A 24,655-nucleotide genomic window follows, 5' to 3' on the forward strand; every position below is an offset into this window, starting at 1 on the left:
TTGGAAAGCACTATTGCCTTAAAAAAAACTATTGAAACTTGCATGTTTTATTTTATAATTGTAAAAGAGGCTTTGAATGATACAGAAGATTATACTTGTATGTTTAAGATGCAATTACGTCTTGTACTTCTCTTGTTCTCTTTAGGTGGGTACAACAGATCTACAGGAGATTAATTAACCAAGGTAGCAATTAGTATCCTGCAAGATAGCATTCGTTAAATGGGTGAGCGACCACATGAGCAAACACTTTACACCCAAAACCTAATTTACTTAACAGAAATCAATACCTATGTCTTTTTTAGCTCTAAGTGGTTTATGGAATATAACCTCAACGAATTGTAGAGATACAGTCACCAGTGCACATCATAGATGTGTCTAATGAAGGCAATACAGAGTGAAACTAAGATTTTGTTGGATGGTATTCTTAAATAAACCTTAAGTATAATAAATTTGAGAATGACTAGGATGAATTACAAATTAAGCTTCATAAAATTTCTTGCTACTCCAATATTCATTATTGGGGTAGTGTCAAATGTCTTATTTTTAACATTAAGGACTATCTTTTAGGTAAGAGATGAACTGAGGCAATTACTGCTGTTAAAACATCTGGGACCACAGCCCAGTTTCCTTGATTCCCATTACACTGCTCACAACCAGGAGATGAGATTGTGAGCACGACACTGCTCACAGCCACCTGTTCAGTAGACGGAGTGCCACTGGTAGGGAAGAGCTTGCTAATGTGTAGACTTGTTTCCAGTTGTCACAACTGTTGGAGAGCATCCCTCTCCTTTATTGCACTGTGGGTAAGACTAGAAGACCGCCAAGACAGTCCTGTCNTAAGGACTATCTTTTAGGTAAGAGATGAACTGAGGCAATTACTGCTGTTAAAACGTCTGGGACCACAGCCCAGTTTCCTTGATTCCCATTACACTGCTCACAACCAGGAGATGAGATTGTGAGCACAACACTGCTCACAGCCACCTGTTCAGTAGACGGAGTGCCACTGGTAGGGAAGAGCTTGCTAATGTGTAGACTTGTTTCCAGTTGTCACAACTGTTGGAGAGCATCCCTCTCCTTTATTGCACTGTGGGTAAGACTAGAAGACCGCCAAGACAGTCCTGTCACATGTTCTACTCACATTTACAATCAACATCGGGCAGTTAAGTACAGGAAATGCCTCTTTGTAATAATCAGACTTAGAACCTACTTAAAACAGTCCAACACAAAGTTGTGTTTGGAAGGAATGATATATACAGAATTTTCCACACGAATACATTTCCTTTAAATTAAGAGGATAATCAAAATTTTATCAAGAGTGATTTACTAGCTTGGAAATTGTCACTTCCAATGCCAATACTGCTTATAGCAGTCGAGTCCCTCACAGCACCTCTGTCAGTCTACAAGAGGTGTCCCATGGTGTGTAAGTGTGTATACAATACACAATGGCATTTTCGTCACATTTGGTGACTCGTTTCTGTCCCTTTACAGACCGAAATGAGGAGGTGGAAAGTGTTCCAGGCAAAGGCTGAGGCCAAATCATGGGACTGATGCTGTGAAGGTGCCTAACAAATTGGTTGACTTAAACTTGTCTCCAATCTTAGGCACAGAGCAGGAAAGAGAAACTTCTCACATGAGGTCAATGAAGAGGACAGTTGAAGGAGCAGGTGTTGTCCCAACCACCAGTGAAAACCTTATGTGTGAGAGAACAAAGGTGGATTAGAGTTGCTTCATTTCAGTTTCCAATTTGGTTAGCAAACATCATGATATTCCTATTGGAAATATTTTAACTCCTTTACTGTGAAGGTAAAACAGTGTTTCAGAACTTTAAGGAAATGTATTTGAGCTAAATAAAACCTCAAAAATTTGTAATAAAATTTGATGATGACATCATTTACAGATGATAAAACCAAGTTTATGAGGCAAATTATTTCCATTTAGAGAAAAAAACACAATCTTTAAATTACAAGACATTCTCAGTGTTCAATTTTCAGAAAAACACGATTCATTGATAATTTACTGTTATTTTATTTTCATTCACAACTATATTTAATATTTTACCTATATGTTTATTTTCATTCACAACTATATTTAATATTTTACCTATATGTTAACATTATGGATGTGTACTATTTCTGTGCCCAAGTAATCTAGTAGATTAAAAACATTTTAGAAACAATTCCCTATTTCTTAGAGTTCACTGAGTAGTCAGAATAATCAGAAATAAAAATTCATGGATACTTAATTTAGAACCTTTACAGTTATGGAAGTTGAAACTATTTTTCACTCCCCCAAACTACTGAAAATCCAAAATGATGCTGTTGTGAAATGATAACATATTCTCCCCCACATTCACTCAGTCTTTGTGGCTTCTGACTTAATCTTCCCATTCTATAAATCTCTTTGTGGGATGCTTACATTGTCACACCTGCATTAAAAACTTTCAAAAGCAGTGAATATGCCTGATGATATATCCCCAGAGTCTAACAAAATGTGTTTTACTGGATCAATAAGTATTTGTTGACTGAAGTAATGATTTAGCCACCAAAATTAATTCTGGATGCGTGAGTGAATAAGATACCAACACAGCTATTTTTCTGAACTTTTTCCATGCATTTTTACTTGTTCTATTTACTGTGAATGTCAAAATTCCACTTTAAATGTATGGAATACATCCCTTATTCCTTGCACTGCTCTGAGACATAGATTATAATACACGGTAATATATGTATTAATATTTTACAATAAAGAATGCAATATATTAAAATAATATAACTTTAGAAACTAAAAGATTATATTTGTGAATATATTTACCCAAACAAATTAGACTAAACTGAGTTTACAATATTCATCACTTTCTTTACAAGCATTTTAAAAAATAACTTTCAAAGTAAAAAGATAAAACAAATTCTCTAAATATATTCAATTATTAGATATATATCTAAATATTGTTTTAAATTGATTAGTTTTAAGGCTCAAAAGCAAAGTATTTAAAATATGTTTTTGCTCTATGTATTTTATTATTTTATCTCAGAACTTCAAGTAGTTCATTCCAGAAGAGTTCACTTTTCTTCCTGAAATTGGATCCCTTCTGGAGAGTTCTCTGGATCTGTGACTGTCTTTTTGATGCTTTTATTCAAGACTGGGTATGTGGCTGTGTGCAGCAATTTTGATTTACAGAATGAGTTTATTTATTCCTTTAAGTTTGTGGAGACATCCTATTGCCTCCTAGCATTTATGTCATGAAGATCAATGTTGGGAGAAACTAATTATTTTCCTCTTTCTATACCTGAATTTTTTAACTTAATATTTGCAAGACTCTATTTTCAATGTATGAAAATTATAATAGCATATTTTTCCTTAAAATCCAATCTTAAATGTATTACTTTGTAGGAAGAGCACTTTCTATTATAAGCAGAGTTTCTCATGTTATTTCTGAAACATAAATTCTCTGTAGAATAGGTCTCCAAGATTCATTATCTTTGTAAAAAATTGACTTAAACTATAATGTGGAAACATAATTATATTAGTTGCATGTGTACAACATAGTTTCAACACTTACACATATTGCAAACTGATCACCACCGTGAGTGTACTAACCAACCACCTGTCACAATACATAGTTCTTATGTTATTGACTCTGTTTCCTACACTGTGCATTACATCCCATGACTTATTTTATAACTAAGAGTTTGCATTTTTTAATCTCCTTCCCCTTCCCTCCCCCCCCCGCCATGGGTTTATTTTCTTGTCTGACATATGTACATTACTTTTTTAATCTATTTTTTTATATTTGTCAGTTTTTCTCCTTAGTTGCCTAAGATCTCTTTATCAGTTGTTTTTAATGTAATTGTGTTATTAGCATAAAATTAAATCTATTCTTACTGTTTCCAAAGAATTTAATTCATTGTCCATCATATTTACTCATTTTAGTGTTGGAGGTGCCTTGTATGTTCAAATCCGTTTACCACATTAAAAATGTCCCCAACTGCATTTGTAAAGGCATTTTAATATTTCTTATGACTTTTAAATACTACATTAATATTTTAATGACTTGATGCATATAACTTACACATTGAAATATGTTTACTATACATTTTGTCTAAACTATCCATACAGAGTGACTTTTTAAAAAGAAAATAATAATCAGAACTGTGCTCAATACCCTCAATCGACTTCATGTTTTGCTCTTATTTAAATCTATTTTCTTTACCTGAAGGACCTTAATGATCTTGCTCTCTCCTAATTCCACTACAGGTTTAAAAGCATCTTCCAAAAACCTATACCTTTCTCACTATGACATTGACTTTGTGCTAATCCCATACCAGCTTAGGGGCTTTACGCTTAGTAGTTCTTTGGCATGAGACACTTAATTGCCTGGTGCATTACTTTCTACGTTCTTCCGTTTTCTGCTTAAATTTCTCTTCTATGGATTTTCCAGCTACCTTATTTAAACCAGAATTACTTCTTCCTGATCTGTCAAAACCTGTCACACTCTAGCACTATATATTTTTATTTTTATTTGGAACACCTTCCAAAACCTGACATATTTCATACCTAAAAATATTAGCCAGCTATAAAAGCACTGCTTCTGTGAATATCTCGCATTTTTCTAATGCTTGGAGCAGTATCTGACATATGAGAAACGCTTAATATATAGAAAATAATTGAGTGAAATAAATTGCATTGTGTTTTGTATTACTGATAATTAATTACTTTACTTATAACAATTTGCTAACACAATTTAATGCCCGTTAATTTAATAATAGTATTTTTTAGGTTACTGAAAAATGTATCTCTACCTAAAATGGTTCTTTTGCTCTGAGATATGTACGTTGTGACTTCCTTGTACCCCATCAAACTGCCAACACGTGACTGTGGTTACAAGAAAATAACAGAAGCCTGTTTAAAGTTAAACACTGTGTATTTTATAAACCAAGGGAGCCTCAATAAACTCCCTAATCCTCTGTACCACAATATAGCAAAGAGGTACTTTCTAAACCAAAGCTTTTACTATGTAAGTGGTAAAATAAATCAAGTTATTTCCTAACACAACACAATTTACTGAGTCTATGCTGAGGGAAATGTCACTTCAGTTAGGAACCTCCTTTGTAAGCCAGACCCCTTCATGGCGAATTCCAGCAGCACAGAGTGTAGGGTCTTACAGATGTTCGCCAAGTGGATTCACAAACAGTGTTCCTCCAAAGGACAATTTCACTTCGTGAAAATGACAACACCGAACAAAGCAGTAGCTATTCTGTAATGCTTGTCGTCTGAAACAATGGGATTTAGATGATGAACTATTCAAAGTTGAAAGAGTATTTTTGTGACATTTTAATCAAACAAAACACAACAGCGTATCAGAATAAAGAAAATAGACAATGGTGAATTAAACCCTGTCTCGACTGTAGGAGAAATGCTGGAGAATCATTAATCTTTCAAAAAGAAATTACACTGTCAAACGCATTTACTACACTACTTGGTGTGGTATTGCTGCACTGTTAGTGCGCCACGTGTTGGAATCTCTGTTCATCTCTGAGATTTAATTGCTGATCCTCGTTTTCTTAGTGTGACTGGAACTAGTATCTTGAGGGAGGTGTTATCATATGAAGGGGTTATTTTTATGCTGAAATGACAAACTGATCCAATATGTGACAGTACGACTATCCCGAAATAGCATTAGCTAAGACCATAAACACAGTCTTGCTTCTGCTAACAGTGACATTAACTAACCATCTATATATAGCTGTAAATTCCTAAAGTATATCTTAGTTGATAAAAGAGAAAAAAGATCACTCACTTCTTAAAGACCATAATATAAATTCAAAATGCATCTTTAAAACTGACAGGGTCAATACATTCATCCTTTGTAAGTTTATTATTTTGCAAAGGCAAGTTAAGAATAAAACATGACACATGCATAAATATAAATATACAAGCACACTACAAATACAAATACAATTATAAAATGTTATTTGTGCAGCACACTTCAGAAATCTCTCTTCCTAATCATAAAATTATATACACTTTCAATGTAGTAGTTATTTTATTTACATCTATTCATTTTTTTCTTTAACCCCCATTTGCCAAGCTGAAAATAAAATTGTTACTAGGTACACTACCTTACATGAAAAAAGGAACTTGCCCTGGCTGGTGTAGCTCAGTGGATTGAGCACGGGCCTGCGAACCAGATGATCGTGGTTCGATTCCCGGGCAGGGCACATGCCTGGGTTGCAGGGCAGTTCCAGGAAGGGGCCAGTTCCCAGCAGGGGATGTGCAAGAAGCAACCATACATTGATGTTTCTCTTCCTCTCTCCTTTCCTTCCCCTCTAAAGATAAATAAATAAATACATATATTTTAAAAAAAGAAAAAAGGAACTTGATGCTGTCATCTTGAGACAGGAAATTATTCCAGATTGTCCATGTGGGTTCATTGTAATGACAAGGCTCCTTCTGAGTGAAACAGAAAGGTGGGAAGGGCGGAGTCAGAGGGAGACTTGAAGATGCTATGCAGCTGCTTTTGAAGATGGATGAAGAGGCTTGAGTCAAGGCAGGGAGGGAGCTTCTAGAAGATGGAAAAGAAAAGGAATCCCATCTCCTCTGGAGTCGTCAGAAGGACACAACCAGGGCCCAGCGCCTTGATGTTAATCCAGTAAGACACAGAACTGCAAGATAATACCTTTCTATTGTTTTAAACCTCCAAGTGTGTTGTATTTTTTTACAGCAGTAACAAGAGACTGATACAATAAGCAAATTAATATCCATCTTCAGAAAAGACTGAAACCACAGGATAGCTTCTCAGAAAAGAAAATACTATACTTAGTTTCATTTTAACCAACTCGCCCCAATTTAATTTTCATTCTTTTTTCCTAGTTTTCTTTGAGAAATAACCACAAGCTTCCCTGAGAGCATCATTTCTCCCCCTCTAACTTGCAATAAATCTGTAGTGATCACCAAAGAAGTCTCTACCTGTTGTCATCTTAAATTTACTCCTAAATCCCATTTCATCTACTCCTGAATCATTATTGTTCTAAGCTATTCATTTATTTATTGAATATCACCTTGTTTCCCAGACATACAACTGTATTTTTAAAAATCTTTCTCTCCCTTTTTTGTTTCTCAGCAAGGCACCACTGCTGCCATCTCAGAATTCAATGTCAATGTCCTGAACTTGATCCTGATCATAGGTGATGTGAAATATCAGTTAGCAAAGCCACGTCTCTAAATATGGAGACACCAATGAACAAGAATTCTCTTGTGCAATACCAATGATTAGCATTTATTTGACATAAGCATTTCAGGAGTGAAAAAAATCAGTTAAATTGTTAAAGTAAGGGTTGATAATTTCTCTTTCCTCCACTAGGTTTGCTACATTTCAGTAGGTGAGGCTTAGAAAGAGCAAGGAAGCACAGATTGTAATAGCTGGGGGCAGCTCATACACCTGCCATTTCAGACATTAACGACAGGCCACTGGTGACAGAGCGTTCAGTCTTTCTATTGTTACTGTTATTATTTTTTATCTCTGTTATAATTGGCTGAGAGAAGATGGGCACAGTTGCTTTTAGGACTGCTTTTTGTATGGTTCTCATAGTCCCTCATACTGCCTTAACTTGTAAATCGCTTCTTTTTATTAATGGGAAAAACTGTTAGAACACATTTATATTTATTTACTTTAAGTTTCTGATCTTCATTCATCTAGCATCTTCTCCTGCTTTTTTGGATTCTTGGAAACCTTACATGAAAAGAAATTACCTTCTCCAAGAAGTGTTTATTTATTTTTCTCTTTGTTATAAGACATATGAATTTATAGACAAGTAATATTTCTTCCAATACTTCAGTTATAATGGAATTATTATTTTATTTTTGAGAGATTTAATAATAATACAGGAAAATAGTCAATATCATAAATATTTAAAAATGGAAAATCATATACAATGTGCTTTTGCTCTTTTTTATATTCTTGAGATTTATTTAAATATAATTGGAAGAAAAACAGGAATATGTGGGGCTATTTCTTCTATTCCATCATTTAATCATTTACTTAGTTCATTAAATGCCAACCAAAGTATTAAATACTAAAATAGTAAAAATTACTACAACACATTTTTTACCATTAACAAAGATCAGTTTGATGGGGTCTCTAGACCAACAGACGTACATACACACTCACAAGAGGGTGACGGAAGCACAGAGAACAACCATCTAACTGATATCTCAATAGATCTTATTGCCTAGAGTCACTATATCATTCATTTATTGTACAAATTGGGACACTTGAGTGTGAGAGGGGGTGTCAAGGGCAGTAAGAATAAACTGGGATTGTCACAGACAAACTTGGAGTATGAACTCCTTCCATATGTCATTATTGTATAGTAATTGAGGTTTGTAATGATGACACTGTCATGAGAAACAGATTGATTTTTGTTCTTTGTACTACTTTTTAAGTAATAGACAGAAAAGGTAGTTATTCTTTTTTTAATTCTTACCCAAAGATATGTTTATTGATTGGAGAGAGACAGAGACAGAGAAAGAGAGAGAGACTAGTAAGTCAGTTTCCATTGCGCCTGACTAGGAATGAAACCCTCAGACTTCTGGTGTACTAGACAATGCTCTAACCAACTGAGACACCCAGCCAGGACAAAAAAAAAAAGGTAATTATCCTTACAGAAAGAATTTTCTTCAGAATAGTTTGTGTAATAAAAAACACTTATCAAATATATTAGATACTTTATATGTATATAATATAATTTAATCCATCTTGACAATTCTATGCAGCAGGAGATACCACTAGATTTTACTCTCTTAGAGTAATTTTTTTAATTCAAATATCTTTATTGGATTCGTGTTGCCATTTCACTCAAATTCCATTTCTTTACCTTGTTATTCACATTTCTTCTTCTTGTACCGGTTGTCTTTCACTTTTGCCCACTATGTCCTAAGAGCTTGCTGAATACACTGAGTTTACTCCTAACTCTACACATTTTCTTAGGCTCTTTTCACCACCTCAGAGAATTTCTTTTATGTAATGACATGTTTTGGCTTTCATTAGTTCATGCATTTATTTATTTAAGAAGTATTTCTTGATCAAAACTTCAACAATTAAAAAATATTGCAGCACAAGATAGAAATTGAAAAATAGACCAACATAGTCCCTGTCCTTAAGTAATTAATAATTGTCCTGTGGAAGCATGTGTGCAAAGACTTAATCACAGTAGTGATGAACACAAAGACTTACATTCTTGGGAGTCAGGGAGGCTTCTTTATGGAGGTGATTTACTATTTTAAATAAGAAAAATAAGAATTAACTAGATCAATAAAGTCATTGGAGGGAGCCATAATAAAAAGAAAGTGTAGCTGATTGGTGTTTTGTGGATGGAAGAAATTCGATACATTCCAGAAACTGACAGAAGATGGGACGGGTTTATCACTGAGAACTTGCAGAGAGTCGGTCACTAGCACTGAAGACATGCTCAGAGGGGGGAACCTGCGCAAGCCTGTACTCAGATCAACTGAGTGTCATGAGGGAGTTTTTACAAGAGATGTAATCTGCTCACAATTTTACTTTGTTAAGATGTTTTTGACTTCTGAGGGCATTGACGGGGGTGACAAGTGTGGAACTAAACTCTTTTAAACTATTGGAAAGCCCCTTGCAGCAGGAAGTTAGGAATTAAAAGCCCCTGTATGTTCCAGATACGAAAGACTTGAATAGGAGGAATTACAGATTACTCAGTCATTGCTGGGACAGAGATCACTGTAGTCATCACCCATCTCAGGCAGCAACACCAAAGCTGTTGTTCTGGAAGTTTGCAGATATAGTTACAGAGTTTAAGAAACTTTCAAAATTTCTGTATCTCAATGTGGAACACCAATATAAATGCTCTTGAGGAGTCTGACAGGATGTGAAGTTGTAGTGAACTTGACGTCTGCAGTTGCCTCTAAGAACAGTGGTCTCTCTCTCTTCTGACTTCTAAACCTCGTGTGAGGACCTCTACTGCCTGACATTGACTCATAACTATATGAAGAAAGGATTCTGGGAAATAAATCCCCAGATTCACCCATAAGAGTCAGAAGATACCTTAGGTGAGGGGTGGAGGTGATGCTAAATTGATAACAGACAATAAAGAAAAATCTACTCCTTTGTCAATTGAGAACCTGTATACATTTTTCATTTTTAATGTTTCTTAGTAACAACATTAATAAAATTATTCTTCAATCTAATATCAGGTAACTCTTTCCTCTCTATGAGATATAGTTCCTTATTTATGATAAAGGTATAATAACCCTCTCATTAAAAGAGGAATTATATAGTTCCAGATATGATAGTATCCACCTTGGGATGGCACTCACTCTTTTCCAGTGAAGTCCCAAGCCCAACTTCATAAACTATAATATACAAACTTAGTTGAGAGTGCCTAAAAGCAGAAGCTAAGGCAAAACTTTGGGTAACTTTTTTGGGAGATGATCTAAAAAAAAAAAGGAATGGGGATGTTGGGAGAATAAGAGAGAGCAGAAGAGAGAAAATAAAATGTGTGTCGTTAAACCAGATACCTTAAGGAAAATGTGACTCCACCCCTGTGTCCAGTGCTCTGCTTACTGACTGGTTCTTCTCGGGTATAAAATGTTGAAAAGCCTTTCACTGCTCCCTTCCTCCACTCATGGAGAATTAATTGCCTCCTCTGGAAGGCAATGACTTCTTATTCTCCAAATGAGTGGGCTGAGTAATCCCAGAAGGTCCCTGAAGTACAATTGTGAAAGAATAGGAAAACACTTGAGGTGATTCAAATCCACTCTCTCACCAACCTTCTCTTTCAGTCAAGACGGAGTAACAAAGACCAAATGCATCAGTCCATTTGAAAAAAACTAGCAACAGTGGACAAAACGTGAAACAAGAACATTGATGATATTTAACTTACAGGCAACAAAGGGCAATGATCCATGTCAGGCTGGTGAGTTAAGACCAATGATTGCTGTAGTTGACTCGCTGGAGAAAATGTCCAGGCTGTCTCACAGCAAGGAAATGGGAACCCAGGTAGAATCCCAAACCCTCTCTGTGCTCAGTAGATGAACTGTGAGCCTGGAGAAGCCACGGCAGCTCCCGCTCAGAGGTAAGAGTACTGGAGAAGAGAGACTTGCACAGGGAGAAGATTCCAGAGACCTCTGGCATCCCACTGGAGTATGCAGTTTAGTGCTGTGTTTGAGGAAACTACCAGAGACCAGGGTACTGAGTATGCATATGATGGGATAGTCATCTGAAATCTCAGAGGGTACCTCTGCTCTCTGAATTTCTCTCACGGTGCAGCAATGCCTCTGATATACTCTCTGGCTGGGGAAGAAAATGTCAGACTCATCTCTCATTCCTCCCTGTTCAAACTACCATCGGTCAGAGATCTTTTGACCGTTCAACCAACGTCAAGAAAATTGACACATCGGGGACCAGGAAAATGGTCACATGGTAGGAGCACGGGTCCATTGGACACGCCATGAGTTGTACTAGGGCCATGGATCTATTAATCACCTGGTCTCAGAAACAGAAAGGTGGTGACACTTCAGAGATTTTAGCCTCTGTGTCGCCTTAAACTCTGTTTTTAGTTTCTCTCAAAAAGTCTAGGCATTCCTTTCTTCCATATTGTACTGTAATCTGGTAAGCAGCTGCAGTTTTCTTTCAGGAAGAATTAGAGCAATATTTATTCCACAGGAGTTTTGGGAGATAATAAACTCTTAAAAATAATTTTACTAGTTCTGAGAATTGTTTTCAATATGGAAACTGGGAGATTATGAATTTGCATTGTCACAGCATTAACAGCTCTTGAGTTTCTTCTACTTGTAGAAGTCAAGAAATAGATACCCTTTTATATCAGCATCCCTTTCTCCCATTGGAGCTCCATCATGAGTCAGCAAGCACCGTAGATCATGGCGGAACATGGCACCTTGGTTTTCACCTGGCATTATCTCCCATTAGACTGTCATTTTAACTCTTTTTTTTAATTAGGTAAATGCAGCCTCCTGGTTTCTACCATTGTGGAATCCTATCATTCCCACTGGAATGGAGAAGCTCAGTTCTGGGCAACTTTTTGTGCTAAACCTGTCACAGAGCACAGCTCCTGCTGGGCTTCATTATTGCAGTGCCCGCTATCCTGCTGCCGCCTCTATTGTTTTTGTGTAAGTGCTCTGCTCTGGGCCATATTGGAGAACAAAGTCAGAGAAGGAGTTCTGCAGTATAAGTAAGGATTCTAATTTTTTAAGCCTCTTTCCCGGGTTTTCTTACCCCTTTCCCAATACTCTGGCAAGACTGAAATTGCTATGATCTCATTTGGTATGTATAAGCTACTGTTGTCTCAAAGCTCCAAGGAACCATCCTAAGAGCATATTAGGAGCAGATTTAGGTATCCTTGTCAACGTGTTAAAACTTAACCGACGGAGAAATGATTAAACAGCCATAAACTCAAATTAATTCAGAGATATGTTTCACTTCCTCCCGGTCCCTACAAACTCAAGGTACAATCTCAGATATATTTCTCTTATTCCTATTGACACATAATATCAGGTCCTGCTATATAGAATTTTTAAATATCACAACTAATTGCACAGCAAGTGCTATGCTTTTCTGCTTGAGGTTTGCTAAGTTTTTTTTTTTTTTATCTTTAGAGGGGAAGGAGAGAGGGAGAGAAACATCAATGTATGGTTGCCTTTTTGTGCGTCCCCTGCTGGTAGTTAGCCTGCAAGGAACCAGCCGGCAACCCAGGCATGTGCCCTGACTGGGAATCGAACCGTGATCATCTGGTTTGCAGGCCCTCGCTCAATCCACTGAGCTACTCCAGCCAGGGAGGTTTGCTAAGTTTTAAACCTAGTTATTTGTCTGGGGACAGTGGTGGGTGTTGAGGTGAAACTAGGTAGGATAAGAAAAAATACAAGAGAAAGGCTTTGGGTGAGGTTTCTCCAGGATTTACAGGCAGGGGAGGCAGCTAAATTGTAGCAATAAGGTGCGTGATGCATGTGCCAGCCCTGAGCGTTTAAAGGGATTTGGGGGTACAGTTGTCAAACATACAGCCATCCAGACCAGATGCCGATTTTATCATAGGAGCTCTATCAAATCTCTACATTGTTTTCTTTACCATCCTTTGACCTTATGGGTAAATCTGTAGGCTTATTTGTTGCAGGTTATACTGTGGCTGTGACAGTTGAGGCCCTCAATAAATGATGCCAGGTGAGCCTTCCACAGCGAGCCTTGAATGCTGTTTGGCTCACATGAACCTATTTGATTTAAGGCTTTCAAGGACCACAGACACCAACAAGCCTATAAATATTCATCTGTTCAAGTGCTGGAACTGAAGTATGACCCAATTATGTACCTTTTTCCTGTGCCTCATCCCAGTCTCCGAAAAGTGATCATCTCAGCATCATGATGCTATGATATATGTGGGATCAACAGCCCCTACTTCCTGCCAACAGTGGGATTCTTTTGCCACCTGACAGGTGACTATCACAAACTAACAGTCTGCTTCCTAGGGCTACTTCTGCTATAATTAACTTAGTCTGGATACTTCCTAAAACCAGAAATTCCCTCTGGAGTAGTTTGTCCGAACAAGTAAATGTTTGAAGTAGGAAGTGTTAATATTATTAGGTGAGAGAAAGGTTCATGGTAGTATTTATTAGCTCAATATTGTGTTGGCTTCCAAACCCATCTATATTTTCCCAGTTGTCTCAACTGCTATCAGTCTGTTTATCAGGCTTAATTGCAGAATAATGTAATCATCTTATTGGCATTATTTTTCCTTTCACACATGCTCTAAATATCACTTGCATTATTTTATTTTTTAAAGAATAAATGCTACATTCTATAAAAATGGGTTTATCAATTAATTTCTTGCTAATGTAAAGATATTGCAGATCACGTGCCATGTAATTATAATAATACAATTATACCAGATAATAACCAATTAGATATTTATGTATTACCTGCGACATCACATGTTCAGGTTTATGAGTGTGACATTTGTAAGGTAGATACAAACGTATTTCAGGTTGTGCTGGATGAAGGTTGTGGCTTTTTTTTTTGTATGTGTGTTTACCCTTCCAAGGAACAGAGGGGCCCAAAATTCCTTTTCTATTTTCTGTGACTTCTCAAAAAATACGGTTGAATTCCATTATTTCTGAAAATAAAATAGTTGTATTCCATTATTTATGAATAGCTTTAATAAATAAAAATATATTTCTATTGAATAAGTTTAATTTTACTTTACAACAAAGGAAAAAAGATACCACACCAAGAAATCTTTAAAAATCAAGAGCAAATACTGAGAACTTGTATGAAAATATTGACCGAGATGATACGCAATTTGCTAAATCTTTCCAATACTGTACTTGGGAATATTGGAGTATAAATAAACCTACCTCTTAAACTTGCCAGTATGCTGGATTCTATAAATAATAACTTTTTAAAACACAATTGTCATGAAAAAAACATATATTTTAATACATATACATTGAGCATCTTAAACCTAAATAGAATAAAATATTATTCCCTAAAATTGTTTCTGGTGTTTAATATACCTCTATGCAAATTGAACAAAATACATAAATACTAAATATAACTTAGGGCTGGGATATTATATAAACCTGTAAAAATCCAGACTCCTTAGAAAAAAAAGTAGCTAGTGTGGTAAAATTCTTTTTTCTCAGTCTTCTTACTTCAGTTCACATTTAATTCAGCACATAGTAATGAGGGGTGAGGGAATGGGTGTTCCGTTCTCCTGTAATAACATCTAATTCAATCTGCTCCAAAGTCTGTGCATCTTCACAAATATACTGCCTTAAGTATCATTTCAGAAGGGACCATTCAGCTTTGCCTTGGTCTGACTTGGCACTTTTTTAAGAGGGCACTTTCTCACTTGGTATCTGATCTACTTGTTAGAAGATTAGCCAGGGAGTGTGTGGTGTCTCTGAAGTCATCAGATGTTATTAGGGGCTCCAACAAGTCATAATTAACTTTGTGTTTAAAAAAGAGAACAACAGGGTCACCAATAACACATTCTGGGCAGGCAGCCAGGACAGTACCATGGGAGGCACGATGTCTAAACATAAATCGTGTAGGCTGGGCCTGTGATGTATACTGATTAGAAGTAAGCAACTATTAACACGGGAAGGGGAAAGAAATTTCAAATAAGGTGAGCAGATGTCTTGAAAAGACTGAAACATTAGCCTTTAGCTTAATAACTACAGCCCATATACTCCCAAAGAGACATGACCCTATTGAAGAATCAGCTTCTACTACAAGCCCAGAACTAGTGTGAGCCTGAAGGTGAATAGGGAGGCAGTGTCCTTTGGGGACAGCAAAAAATTGGAAGGATAGTGAGAGTTAGAGACAGAAATAAGATGAAACCTTTATTCTTTGGGCCAATTTCTTTTAGAGTCTTTGGACCAAGGTTTTAAAATCCCTTCAGACCAGTAGATGTTTTCTTTGGTTTATACTTTTCACGGAGATAAGCTGTATTTAAGAAGAGACTCTTACAAAATTCTACCCAAATAATTTCAGTTCTTTTCACCCACTCTCCATGGGACTCCTCTGTGTAGCCTCTTATATAGCTCAACAAACCTTATTTGCAAGTCTTCAAACCAGACAGAGGAAGCCAATTGTTACTATTTGAAAAGCATACAAAATCAGGAATGTGCCTGATCTTACTTTTTTCTCATTTTTGCATTGCTGAGCAGTTTTTTCTGCCTTCGCCTTTCCCCTGCACCCTTTCATCTACTCCGCACACTTGGTTGTTTGTCTACTGCTCCACTTGCTCCTGATTTCCATAGACTAAGTTGATGTTGTGTTATTACCACAGAGGAGAGTAAACTCTCATTAATGCATAATTTCCTGTCCTCTCTTTTAGTAGGATGACCATACAAGACAACAGCACTGAAGGCAAAAAGGCAGATTTTGAAAATAATGGTTGAGACTCTTTTGCAATATCAGTGCAAACAAAGCCTTAAACTTAGAGACTGGTATTAAAAACCCAAGAATTACACATACAGCTTCTCACTGGAGAAAAGACCTCTTCTCTATCCAAGACTCTGCTTCTCTCTCTGCTCCCTTCTTTCTCTCATTGGGCCTGCTTTATTTTTGTAATAGAAAATCTCAACCATATATGCAAAAGCATAGCCAGTCTACATGAATCTGCTGTACCCATCACCCAGCTTCATTAGCCTTCAGTCCCCTACCACTACTGACTGGCCTCCTTTGTATTATTTTGAAATCTCAGATATCAAATTATATCCTCAATTATTATTTTGTCATAATATATCCTTTTAATATTAAAACTGTATATTCTATTTAACTACAGATTACCTATATATCTCCAACTGTTTCGTAAAATAGCTAATTTCAATTCCTTGAAATAGATATATACACAGAGATACCCTCTTCAATGAGTATAATGTATAGGTCATGTAAAACAGCGAAGTATATGTACAGGTTAAATAACAGATCTAGTCAAACCAGGGCAATCATTTCTGTGAGAGGCTGCAGGGGATCTGCTTTTTATCTGCCTGCACTTTTGGTTATTTTCTGATGCTCAGAGCAAGAAGCATCACTTAGCTCATATTAATAATTAGGGCATTGTCCAATGAAGAAAGGTTTTAACATTATGTGGCAAATTGTCCGATATTTGACTCAACACAGAATCTGTTATTCAAATGACAGAAAATAAAGAGATGTTTACAACCAAGTTTACATCAGGTAAATGTAGAAAGCTCCAATATGCTATATTAAAAAGTCAACATTTCCTGTGAAGTATTTCTCCCCTCTAGAGAACTATAATGCCATTGTGTTTATTCTACTTATGACAAATTATTCACATGAATTTTCATTAGGGGATTCAAATTAGTTTTTTATTCTCTAGAACATTAGTTTGAAATCAGAAATGTAACAAAAGATTTTTATATGCAAATATGAAACAATTATGAAGAAACAAAATGAATATGTCTTGAAAAATGCTAATAAAAAGAGAATGAAGGCTAAGCCTACGACAGTAGTTTGACTGAAACATGCCCTAAATTCTCCTGTGTTATCAGGAAAATTAGAGATGATCAGAAAGTGGTAAAGAGCTCCACTTTCTCCGAAGTACAGAGCCAGTGCCATCAGGAACAATATGTAGTTCTAATGATACAAAGATACATATAATTATGCGGCCACATTGTATATTAATTGTTTTTAATTGGGCATGTTGAATGAAAAGTTTCTAAGTTGTTCTGTTACAACTATAATAAAATCTAAGCTCTGACTGTCTTGATAGTGCAGTTTTCAGGTTTCCTAACCTTCCTTGAAGTGACTGGACCCGAGGCCTAAAGGCTGCAGTCAGAATGGGCGGCTGCAAGGCCGGGAACCTGGATAGTAGGGGGAGCTGGAATGACATTTAAGGACTTGACTCATCAACTAAGATGTCAACCAGCAATAAATTCCAATTTTTTTCCTTCTCTTACTTTTAAGTATTAGAGATTACTTTTCGGTAGGGACATTGCATAGTGTTAAACAAAAAACAAACAAGTAAATTTAAAGATCCAAATGGCTTTCTCAAGCAGTTCATGAATTGAGCAGCATCCCATCTTGCAAATGAAAGAAAGGTATTTCAAAGGGGCGGTACAAAGTGAAGTTTCCTAGGTAGAAGGGTGAGTAGTTATCATATGAAAATAAAGGATTATTTTTTAAATATTTTTACTTATTTATTTTTTAGAGAGAGGGGAGGGGAAGGAGAAAGAGTGGAAGAGAAACATCAATGTGTGGCTGCCTCTCATGGGTCCCCCACTGGGGACTCGGCCCTCAACCCAGGAATGTGCCCTGACTGGGAATCAAAACAGTGACCCTTTGCTTCACAGGCCTGCGCTCAATCCACTGAGATACACCAGCCAGGCAGAAAATAAAGAATTATTTTTAGGTCAGCTAACTTTTTTTTTGTTTTGGCAGTCGGGGGTGCTGTGCAGGGAGAGAAGAAGTAGAGGATGGTGGGGGTGGTCATCATGCAGGTTACTGATCAGGAAAACCCAGACTGCTTGGTTTAAAATTCTCCTGCTGGGAAGTTAGCTGTTCAGTTTTGGTTTGGTGACATGGCTTAACAAAGTGACTCTATTTTGATCTATTTATTCTTTCCTTTTTCTTTTTAAAAACAATATTAAGGAGTAAGAATTTGTTGAAATTTTAATGGGAATTATTTTTGAACAAAAGGATTTGGCTTTCAGAAAATATTATATTATTTCTTTTGTTTTGTCTTGTTTTATTTTCATTCTGTTAAATGCGTTGGACACAAATTTCAAAAGGCAAAGAGTAGCAGAATAAAGTTCAGTGCTTTACATTACAAGGAACTAAATGATCTCAGCATTTAATTGAAAGATAATAGCTGAAATTTTGTCATCCTTCTATCAAAAATAAAAGATAATGAAAAGAATAGAAGGAAAACCAATTATGAGAGCAACCACAAAACTCTAAAGGAAAAATAGCGATACTGAGTAACCAGATAAATTTGGATATGGGTATTACATTAGATAAAAGTTCTGTAATATCCTTAATGTTTAATGCATAATAATTTTGTTCTAATTGTATAAGATATTTTAGTTCCCTTTTTAAGAGAAACACATTAAAGTATTTAGAGTTTAAATGTAACAGTGTCTAAAACTTATACTTAAATGGTTCAGCAAAACAAAACAACATAAAGAGAGAGAAAGCAGAAAATTATGGCAAATATTTTCACATGAACTGTGTTAATTTGAAATTTTTAAATTTAGGAAAAAATAAAACTAAGTATACCATGCATTTTGATTTATTGATTGATTTTTTAGGGAACTAAAATAAGTCACTCCAAGATGTACCTTTGTGGTACGTGGATCATTTTGAGCAAAAGACAATTGAGAACTGCAGGATTACTAGAAATTTTTATCTGTTGGAATTTAAATTAGAAACCTTGCCCATAAGAGCTATCAGCAGAAATACCTGTTCATTAGCCATCTATAGGAAAGGCCAAACTCCTCACTACAGAATGTCTGCTGTTCTTACTGTGCTGGGAGTGACCTTCCTCCCCTCTGAAGCCCCAACATGCCTCAACTTACAGGTAATTTATAATTTCATCCATACCTCATTTCCCCTTTTCGTCCCTGACCCTACTGTCTATATGAGAGCTTGGTTTCATGTAGATGGAGTTCTCCTACACATGCATATAATTAAAATAGCTTATCCTTCCTTGTTAATCTGTCTCATGTAGATTTGATTATTAGACCAGCAGGATGAACCTACCTGTGTTTCAAGTTTTTGAGAGTCAAGTTTTTTCCTCCCCCCACACTCAATATGATAAATAATTATTTAACATAAATAAAAATAATTAATTTGGTTATAAATTCATTTTACCTAATACTAAACATCAATAAAAGGGACATATTGCTACATGAAAACAAATACAGACACACAAACACACAAAGGGATAAATCTCACAGAAATAATATCGTACAAGAAAAGCCACACATTAAATAGTGCAGACTGTGTGTCTTGAATGGCATACATTTCTTAAACAGACACAGCGATTCTGTCAAGAGTAGTAAGTTTAGTGGTAACTTTAGGATGTAAAGATTGTTAAAATAATTAAAATATTTACCTGTCAATGGAACTAAAAGTATTTCTTTGGCATTAAAATTAACTATGTTGTAAGTAAAAGTCAGCAGTGTGATTTTAATTAAGAACTATAGTGGGAAATTCACAGAAAAAAATAACAATGGCAAATATATACAATTTCATGCAGTGACCTCAATATCCATGAGCATGTGAAAGAAATATCCTATAATTTTCAAATTTGGAGAGGATAGCAAAAAGAACAAAAACATTTAAAGAAAAAATAGGATTCCTAAAGCTACTTTCAAAATATGTAGCAGACTCACGTATCTTCTGTTGTGTATTATTTTACAACTCATCTCTGCTCTCAACTACTCAAATGTCATAAAATATTTTCTAAGGAGTCTACTTTCTACATGCTTCTTTGCTCTTTAAATGTCTGTTTATACTCTTTTAACAAATAGTTAATGGGATTATGCAGGGGATGAAAAGAGAAAGTTTATGAATGTCTTAACATGATTTATAAATATGAAATGCCAACAAACTGTTCTGTCCTGCCAGGCTACTAGAGAATTTTATTTTGTAATAGTTGCAAAAATGGGCACACTAAAAATATTCTGAGAAAATGCAATAAAGGTCGCAATGTGAAGTTTAAATTGCCATGTCTACTTATTCTGTATACATAAGCGTGGAATTCAGGAAGTATTTGGTATACAAAAAGATACATCTGTTTAGTATTATGTGGTGCTTTCCTTTGATTAAACACTTCTCTACACATTTGATGAAGAACATAAGGAATCTGTTTTACTTAAGTGTCTTTCATTTGTCCTGTACTGGAGGCTGATTCCTGCTAAGAAGATTAGCTTTGCATGATTGGGTTGACTTCCATAGCGGGAGTCATAAATCCATCAAAACACATAAAAGAGACTGATGGCATCCTAATTAAAGATGAATTTATAGTAGGGATAGTCTTCTCAAGGAAATTCTTTGTGAAGAAATAGAATAAGAAATGCTTATTATTTATCTATTAAGAAATTGTTAAGTTTATTTTGAAGGCATAAAATGAAGATATAAAAGACATGCATATACTTATGATATTAACTCTTTTACAGGCTGATAGCAATGTTAGGACAGGTGGCACAAAAGAAAAACAAGTTGTTAAACAAGTGTAAAACTTGCTTATAAAAATGTTAGTGCAGCCCTAGCTGGTGTAGCTCAGTGGATTGAGCATGGGCATATGAAGCAAAGGGTCGCTGGTTCAATTCCCAGTCAGGGCACATGCCTGGGTTGCAGGCCAGGTCCCCAGTAGAGGACACATGAGAGGTAACCACACATTGATGTTTCTCTCTCTCTCTCTTTCTCCTTCCCCTCTCTCTAAAAATAATTAAATGTTAAAAAAATGTTAGTGCAGAGGTGATCCAAATGATAAGTGGAAAGTCTTACTACAGATTGAAAAGAAATGTCAAGTGAGATGCCTGAAGACTGTCTTGATCAGGGAAGCTCTTTCTCAAAAAATAAAATATTTGTTTCTAACAGAGATGAGGGTAGGATATCCACAGGGTTATGTTTTTGACCTCTTGCTTCATTATTTTTATTACCAAAAATATTCTGAAATAGACTTCCTTTGATTTCATGATTTCTTGAAGTCTAATATAATATGTAACAATAAAAATAATTTAAAATAGAAGTTAAAAAAATAAGTTTTATATAGATAAATGTTGGATATAATATCCTACGCCCAAGATTAAATATCAAGTTGACACATGTGTGCTTAACCAAAATGGAAATCCTGTGAGGTGTCATAAAATGGAAACCTTAGAAATGGACATGTGTTATCTAAGCTCTGAAATAAAATAAAAAATACCCACAGTTATGTATATATTTTTAAAATCTGTTTGTACTTTTTAATTGATTTGTAGTGACTGTCATCAAATGCAGTCTATATTCTTCTACCAAAAATTAGCAATATGAGAGATACACTTAAACACAGAAACAAAAACCAGGCTCAAATTAGTATCATAAAAAATAATTATATTAAACTCATCCTCCAGTTTAACTCTTTAATCTTAAATGTTTTGGAAAACATACTTTGAATTAAATTAAGTTAATCCAGTATAGGGCACCCAAATACAATTTCCTTAAATATAAATTTTCTAGGATTATTAGAATAGACAAGGTCATGGGTAACTAAAATCATTGAAGGGAAAATTTCCAGGGTGCCTATTTTCAGAATTTCTAGTATGTTATTCTTTTATTTAAAATATTATTTATAACACAATATTTCTAATTATTTGTTACAGAATTGTTATTTTATTTGAAAAATGTTGAAACATTTATACAAATTTTAGTATTGTATATCTGCAAATTTTTCTGCTTATTTTGATGTTTTTGAAATTAATTTTATAAAAATTACTCAATTTAGCAATGACCTTAAAATAAATATCAACCTATTTGGCACGGGAATATAGTAACATGTTCCAAAAAATAATTGTGTTTCTATGTCAATTCAAGACAATCAAGTCATCATCAGATTGAATTTTCTAAATGCATACAGTTTTGGTGGGTCGATTTTACCTTTATAAAACTGGAGGTGTATCAAAGAGACTAATGGAACCGTTCTCTCTCTCTCTGTCACTGTGTCACTGTGTCCCTGTGTGTGTCTCTCTCTCCCTCCTTTTCACCATGTGAACTCATAAGAAGGAGGCCACCGGCCAGGGCTCTCACCAGACATACCTGACCTGCCTGTGCTTTGATCTTGGAGTTCCCATTCTTAAGAATTGTGAAAAATAAATGTTGTCGAGCACAAACAAATATTTTTTAAACGCTGTCAAATTGTGTGTGAGCAAGCCGACCACAAAAGTTGGGGAAGGGTGGCAGTCAGGCCGTGTGGGAGGAGAAAATGCAGTCATCGTGAATGGCTGCAGAGGTTCCGTTCTGCTGGATGAGAAGAGTTCTGGAGATGGATGGTAGTGACGGTTACACAACAATGGGAATGCATTTAATATTACTGAACTTCACATTTAAACTGGTTAAGTTGGTAAATTTTGTTATTCATATTTTGCCACAATTTTTTTAAAACAGTGAATTCACACAAGATGCATTTTTTGCCTGCTTTCTGGTTACTGTGTTAAAATAAATCAGGTTACCCATTTTCCCTTTTATAAATTAAATAACAAATTAATTGTATAATCTGAAAACATCAGTGTCAGTGTTGAATAAGTAAAAATAGTGTGATCGTAAATTAAGAATGATTTGAATCTCATATACCCATTTGAATTAGTTTTCTGCATATTCATATCTGATGCCAGATAGTTTATAGTGAGTACAGTTTATTAAAGAACATAGTACCTACATTAAACATTTTCTACATTTTGTTGTGCTTTAAACTCTAAAGGAAAAACTTATGTTTTCACGCTAAAGAAAGGCTATGCAAGCTATTTGTTTCCCTGAGAGAATACTGAGTATTTGAAAGAGACACATATGTTCATTTTTTTAAAAATTAAGGTGATTCTATCAACTTCAACACATATTTGGGAAAAAAGAAATTGTATATATTAACAAAGACTAATTAAATCTGTTAGTGGGAAAATCAATGGTGTGAATCTGACCTACATGGCTTCTTGGTAAGTAGAATATTATAGTTACATTAAAGAGACAAATAAATCCTTTGATTCTCTTTTTCTAAAACTGAACTTGAATTTTCATTTTTATATCTTGAACATAAAACATGACCCACAAATTTTTTGCCATTTAGAGGGCTAATTTGTTTTTCAAAGAAACCATGAATATTTGAATCTTGATCATACCAGCAACTCTCATGATAAATCACTTTTAGTGAAACTGATTCACATTTATTTAAATGTGTCCTCAGCATTAAATGGCATTGAGTATACATGCATATGTATGCCTGTGGTCTGTAGGTATGTGTATGTTGAGAGGAATCCCTCTCTATAGAAGATAACATCATATTCTTGTTTAAACATGTACTCATCATATGTCTGCATAATCTGCTGTATTTAGTGAGGTATTTTAATGATGTAGCAAGCATCTTGAAGACCATCCACACCTACACCCACAAGCACAAAAGAGCTGAGTCCATAGAGTGTACTTTAGGTTAATGGCAACTTAAATTTCAAAAGAAGAAATTCAGATTATGGTACATGAATGCATCATCACCAGATCTTTCATTCTATTATTCATTCATTTATTCATTGTGATTTGATAGTTATTAATATTAGTTTAATCACTGCTATTATTTAGTCTGACACATCTCTAATATAAAATTCTAGAAAAGAGTTAATTATAGAGATATATATGAAAGTATAAATGACACATTTCATTCTCATTGATGCTTATTGGTATAATAAGATCTCAATATAATCAATTGAAACAAACTTCAATTTTCTTTACTTATTATTTCTGAATCTTTACAGGGTAAAATTCTTTTTTTAACATTTTATTTATTTATTTTAGAGAGATGGGGAAGGGAGGGAGAAAGAGAGGGAGTGAAACATCAATGTATGATTGCCTCTGGCACACCCCATACTGGGGATACGGCCTACAACCCAGGCATGTGCCCTGACTGGGAACCAAACCCGCGATGCTTTGGTTCGCAGGTCTGTGCTCAATCCACTGAGCTACACCAGTCAGGGCCTAAAATTCTTAACTGACTTCAAATTTTGCTACTTTTGACACCAAGAGTTTTAATACAGTTTTCTTTAATGGTTTTTTCTACAGACCATACTGAATACCTAGCTTTCAATTTTCGCTCTTGGATTTTTAGAGGTATGTTCTTGTGGAAAGACGTTTGTATTAATCTACAGCTACTGTCACAAGTAATTTTATAGTGATGTCAGTGTACTTCCAGTTACTCTTCCAAATAACCAAGAAACATCACTTTAGCATTGAACCATAAAGGGAAAGTAATAAAATTATTAGTAGAGCTACAACAAACACTCCATAATTTTTAGCTATGTAAAAAAAAAGAAGTATACAGTATGGGACAAACATAGGTTTACAGTTATTTGTATGGAAATAATATAATAATTAATAAATAATATTATAAGAATAAACTCTGTGTGT

This window comes from Sturnira hondurensis, unplaced genomic scaffold (assembly GCF_014824575.4).
Source record: "Sturnira hondurensis isolate 20B ecotype Veracruz unplaced genomic scaffold, ASM1482457v3 Scaffold0015596, whole genome shotgun sequence".
NCBI classification, from domain to species: domain Eukaryota; kingdom Metazoa; phylum Chordata; class Mammalia; order Chiroptera; family Phyllostomidae; genus Sturnira; species Sturnira hondurensis.